We start from the raw sequence: 6,000 nt of genomic DNA, 5'->3' as shown, positions 1-6,000 counted from the left end.
TCAGGTTCTTTCCCGTCTAAAGAACAACCATGTTACACTTAAATGATAAGTTGAAGAAGTGCCAGATTTCTTTTTATAGCTTCTTTATGACTCCCTGTCTGTGTGTATAGAGTGAGGAGAGCTGTGATTTATGTGGTAACTTTAAGGCTGCTCTGTGAAGGAGCACTGTAGTTGCCGCATAGGCTGGGATCATTTTAAAGCAAGCAGGTAATAAAAAATAAACAAACAATGAGCAGCCACTGAAGCATACACCTTACCTTTCCCTTCTTAAAAGGCATGGAGGCACTACACGCAAGGGCAAGGGCAGTGAACTGGGAGAGATATTAGAAGAAAGCTCATGAGTTCCTGCTGCTTCTGATGGTTACCCCATGTCCAGCCTGAGCTCCAGCGAGCTCATGACCTCTGTTAAACATGCCACGTCCCTGGAGGGGTTGCATTCAGAAATCGGGTTCTGAAACAACTTTCCTCTCCAGGCAAATACCCACCTGCTTTGAAGATGGAATTCAATAAATTTCTGAAATGTAGTACCTGCAAGAACTGGGGACCAGACTGGGTGAGCCCGGCAGCCCTTGTAATCTCACATTCCTTTGGCTGGAGACAGGTAGGGAATGTGCACAATTCTTGTGCGAATCAGGTCTGCCTTATGCTGGACTTTCCTCTTCTCCTCGCCGTCACCCTGTATCACCCTCTTCATTTGAAGTTCCCAGGTCTCTCTTTGCAGCTCCCGAGGGGTTTTGTCTTGCAGACAAAAAATGAGTTAGAGGCGGTGTTGATCCTATCACACTCATTTTGTGTCCTTGCAGAGACCAAGTTGGTGAAACAACCTCCATGGCTGAGCAGTCCCCAGAGGGCTGCCAATCCCCCTTGCATTCCTCCTGGTGCAGGAAAACATCAGGGCATTAAAAAGACACCCATCACTTTTACATCTGTGCCTGTTTCTTCTGCAAAAACACCGTGCTCCTCAACTTCTCCATACAGATGTGGAAGTTATGCAATTGTATTCAGGCCCAGAGAAGCTTATACAAGATCCAAACAAGGAAGACAGGGCTTCCCTGGGGGCTAGGGAAGGACATTTCATTTCTTGCACCGTGCTCTCTGGCATCAGCATGACAGACAGCCATTCTGATAGCAGCCATCGAGATAGTGAGGCTGGCCCTTGGAGGGTAATTTCTCTTACTTCAATGTACTCAACAGCAGGCTAACTGACCCACTGCTTTGCTCAAGGTGCTGCCCCTGTAGTGGGTTCATCTGCTGATTCTGGTGTCTGAAGTTTCTATAGAATCTGCCTACCCTTCTTTGGGCCTCCCTCGAGGTTTGCTGACAAGCAAAGGAAGGACCAGGACTAGTGAGCACTCAGCAGTTAGGTTACTTGGCCTTCTGGGTTTCCATGAGTCACACATTTGAGTTAGGATGTCTTCTACTTGGGACCCACCATACTGACACAACCTCCTTTCAAGAAGCTGCAGAGAGCGATAAGGTCTCCCCTGAGCCTCCTCAGTTCTTACATGAAGATGCTGTAGGGATGAGTTTCAAAGCCTTTGGGGCATGTCAGAAACCTCAGCCCTTGACATTTACATTGAAGATGCAATGCAAAGGTACTGCACAGGACATACAAGGGAGCCAGCACCTCCCAGAAAAATGACAACAGTAAATTCTGCCTGTGCCCATTGGTCAGCACTGCGTTTTGAAGAGGCAGGAAAGCCTGTCACACTAATGCAGCTGCCCGATGACAGCAGGTGATTAGAGCACAACTCTGCAAAACCACCGGGCTGATGTCAGCAACCTGCAATCACTGTGGACCATGGCTGAGTCATGTGCAGGGTCCAGGGACTTCCCTTGTGGTGCAGAAAATGAGCGAAGCTTTCGTTTGAGTGCTTTGTTCTTCCTGGTGCAAATAGCTACTGTGACCTCCTGGTGCAAGCACATCAATTATAAAACCACACAAATTAATGCCTGACCCTTCTTAAAAAGTACTAGCAGAGGGAACACACAAGAAACATCGTGAGCCATGAAAGAAACTCAAAGTCATTCAACCAAGCAAAGCCCAGGCAGAGCAGTTAGACCTGGCGGCAGGCACTGGAGATTGCAACTGCACTGTTACTGTACTGTACCCCCAGGCAGCATGTCTGAAAGTGCGGACAATTTCTAAGGCATCTGCTGGGCTTGCATCCATTTAGGTGTAACACAGTTCAGTGCACAGAACAGAATTTGCCTTCATCTGCGCTCACATGAAACAAATATTTATTCCAGAGCTGTATGGAAGCCATTGTTGCCTAAGGAGAAATCAGAATTAGGTTTGATGCGCCCAGTCAGGGTTAGCTTATGTTCAGGACTCCTCTCTGGAGGTTTTTATCCCTTAGCAATGTTACTCTGAGAACTTTCCAGTGGGGCACCAGGCTGCAGGGCAAAGGTGTCACTGAGCCTCTGGCCACGCAGATGGGACCACTCCTCTTGCACGTGAACCAGGAACAAAATGCACCGACAGGTAGAGGGAATTCTCTAAAACTGCATACATCCCAAGTCCTACTCAGGAGTTTGTTATTCCCTGAGAAACATTTGATGTGAGCTTTTATGGTCTAAGGAGGTGAGCATGCTGAGCTGCCTTCCTGCAGAGTGCAGACTCAGGATGCCAACGCTGGATCTTCACTTCAGGGAAGCCTGGAGGCACTGCTCAGAGGCTGTGCACAGCACTCTCCTGGCAGCTGCCAATGGGCACTGATAGGAGGCACTGACCTCAGCCCAGCTCTGAGTCAGGGAGATAAGTGAGGAGGGTGGCCTGTCATGCCATCCTGGTGTGATTCCTTCTGGCAGCAAGGGTGGCAGAGGGCTGTCTGACAGCGGCACCGCGTTACTTCCCAGGTGTGGCTTCTTGGCCACCACCTCCAGCAGGGCAAGTGACTGGACAGCTAACCACGCAGAGTCCATAGAGCACGGGCGTGGGGCTCCACACGTGTTCTTCACAGGGCTGTGGGCATGCAGGCAAAAGGGGGAGATGCCGCTCTGCTCAGTTGCAGTATGAGTAGGGTGTGGAGCTTAGCCACTGTGGACATTTTGTCATCCCCTGGATGGGGGCAGCTGCCCCAACTGACTAATGCATGGGGAGATTCATTGAAGTCGAGGCGCCGTGTGATCTGGACAAACATAAAATCACCCTGTGGCCAGGCTGTGCAAGCAGTTGGTGCATCAGGCACTTCGTCTGGAGAAATCTGTCATCGCGTGACAGGTGAGATGTATTTAAGTTCCTGGTGAATTTACGTTCTCATCAAAGAATAAAACAGGCCTATTGAATTGCACATGGCACATAAGAAAACATAGCAGGGTCCTCACTGGCTCAGACCAAATTTCTTCCCAGAAAGAGCGGTGAGGCAGTGGCACGGGCTGCCAGGGAGGTGGTGCAGTCACCGTCCCTGGAGGTGTTTGAGAGCCGTGTGGATGTGGCACTGAGGGACGTGGGCAGTGGGCATGGTGGGGGTGGGCTGGTGGTTGGACCAGATGATCTTAGAGGTCTTTTTCAACCTCAATGATTCTGTGATTCTATGATTCTACACCAAGATGTCCTGTCTCCAAAACAGCCAAGAGAAGGAAGTGTTGCATGACCAGGACTGAGGACACAGGGCTGAAACAGGCGGGCATCTGGCGTGGAAGTAATGAGGTAGAAGGGATGGCTGGGAAGGGGTCAGACGGTAGAGGCACTGGGGGAGCTGTGCCATGGCAGTCGAGCATGAGGATATCAGGGAGGCTCAGCCTGAGGATGCCATGTGCTGGTGGAACCTTGATGAGAAGTCTGCATGCAGCCAGGTATCTTCTTCATGGGCTGCAGCCTCCATACACCTGTTTCAGAGCACTGCCCAAGCTACAGGCACAGGTAGGAAAGAGTAACCTGCCAGGAGGCCAGCAACCTGGGTAACTCAGGAGCACGCACATTTCGTTATTACTGGGATGGCTTGGCACAGGGCAGAAATTTATAACTGACAGCAGCTTTGCCAGGGCAGTTAAGCAAAGCAGTATAACAATAGGAAAAAGCATTTCAAATATTTGACTTTATCTTGTAATTCCTTGCAGGCTGCTCCCAATTAACAAGGGGAATTTTGTCAGGCCCACAATGACTTTGATATGGTTAATAAATTCTGAGCTCCAGAGGTTTAAACATTCTCACCCCCACCTCCTTTAGAAACAAACAAACAAATAAAAATGTTTACTTATTTTCTAAATGGTATGTGTGGACAGTAGTAAGCTGGAGCAAAGGAGTGGTTCTTTTCTACAAGTAGCACATAGGGCTGGGACATGAAAGGTTAACGAGGACGGAAGTTCCTCATACTTTTCAAGCTACATCTTCATGAAAACAATTTATCAATAGTAAAATCAGTCTCGACATGATGCCTCTGATGTTTCATATGGACACTTAGCAGGAGCAGTCTTTATCTCACAAAACCACCCTGTTTGCTGGAGCTGAGTGCAGCCAGTTATGTCCTGCCACCAGCTCTTTGGTGCTGGCTGGGTGGCATGCAGAGCTGCCATTCCAGTAGGATATTTTATAGACTGCAGCTGTCAGCCTGTTTTACGAAGGTGCTTTTGAGCACATTCATGTGACATGGTTGTCTGCTGTGAAAGGGGTCTGGATGCAAAATTGTCTTTCTGCTGCTCTTCCAGGCTTTTGTATAGTTGCTGCTGATTTGAGCATCCCAGCTCATCTAGGCTTGTTTTGTCTTGTAATTCAGCCTTCGGGGAAGCTTCCTTTGGAGAAATGTGTGGATGTGGCACTGAGGGACACGGTTAGTGGGCACAGTGGAGATGGGCTGATGGTTGGACGAGATGGTCTTAGTGGTCTTTTCCAACCTTAATGATCCTATGATTCTCTTCTGCACATGGATAGATGCCTATAGAAAAATACACGGGACTTTTCTCTGTGGAGGTCTGTAGTCCCAAAGCTCTAGCTACAAAAACTAAACAGTGGCAGCATCTTCCACAGGTTGCAGAGCCCACACAGGAATTCAGACACAATTCCAGTTCCCCAGAAGTTCAGCCCTATTCTCCTATGGCAGAAGAATCCATGCAAATGTCAATCATTTCAGCAGGACACAGAGTAAAAGGTTGCTTCACAAAAGAGCCAGGACTCCACCTCAGGTCTGCGTAGCAGCTAGGCTCTACTTTTGGAGACAGGTGGTATGGGGAATAGGTGTTTGGGTAAGGAGCTAGAAGGATAACACTTTTGATGGCAGACCCAAAGATAGAGGGAGGCCTGGAGATGACAGAGAATCTGTCCGGAAGAATCTGCTGGCACTTGTCCCTGAGAAGATGCAGGTTGCATTGATGCCTGTTCCCTTACCACTACCCTCCAGAACCTGGCAGTCAGAAGGCTGGCCCCTAATTTTCCACCCTGGTTGAGCCAGCAACACTCACTGATCACGGTAAATGGGGACTTCTCCATGCTGAGTAAGCCCCAGCTTCCTCAGCCTTTCTTTATAGGAGGGGTACTCCAGCCCTTTGATCATCTTTGTGGCCCTCCTCTGGGTCCACACCAACAGCTCCACATCTTTCTCGTGGTGTCTTCGTGTTGTGGACATTCACACACTGCATGACCGTGACAGCTCCAAGCTTCCTTGATGAGTGGAAGGATGTCCCCCCCCTTCCTTTATTTCTCATTTTCTGTGGGATTTTCCCAGCTCATCCTTCACAATCAGGATTCTTCCCTTGTTTTTATTGAGCTGCATGAACAGGCAACAGGTTTCCCACAAGGAGGGTGTAGAATGGAGAAGCCTTCATTGATGTTTGGCATTCCCAGGATGCCAGCTTGATTTCCTCAGGCTGCAGCAGGGCAAACACAGGTGCACGGTCTGAAGTGTGAGATGTCACAGTCCACCTTGCAATCGGCTCATCAAAAGGCCAAAGAGATGGAAATAGAGGGATACACTCAGCCCTCACAGAGCTGCTGGCAGGCTGGAATAATTCCCTGCTAGTTATTTCCTTGTTCCCAGCTTGTGCTATCCGCTGCTGTTATCC

The 6,000-nt window shown here is 49.1% G+C and overlaps 1 long non-coding RNA gene across 5 annotated transcripts in view; it reads left to right on the top strand.

The window, feature by feature from the left end:
* The first annotated feature begins 3,010 nt into the window (after positions 1–3,010).
* LOC107052902 overlaps positions 3,011–6,000 on the top strand; it is an 83,040-nt gene continuing 80,050 nt past the window's right edge. For all 5 annotated transcript variants that reach the window (XR_006938821.1, XR_006938826.1, XR_006938834.1 and 2 more), the window contains exon 1: positions 3,011–3,223. This is a non-coding gene — a long non-coding RNA (uncharacterized LOC107052902). The remainder of the gene's footprint in view (positions 3,224–6,000) is intronic.

Source organism: Gallus gallus, chromosome 3, assembly GCF_016699485.2.
Source record: "Gallus gallus isolate bGalGal1 chromosome 3, bGalGal1.mat.broiler.GRCg7b, whole genome shotgun sequence".
Classification (NCBI taxonomy): domain Eukaryota; kingdom Metazoa; phylum Chordata; class Aves; order Galliformes; family Phasianidae; genus Gallus; species Gallus gallus.
Note: the sequence above shows the minus strand (reverse complement) of the source record. Positions and strands in the feature narration are given on the sequence as shown.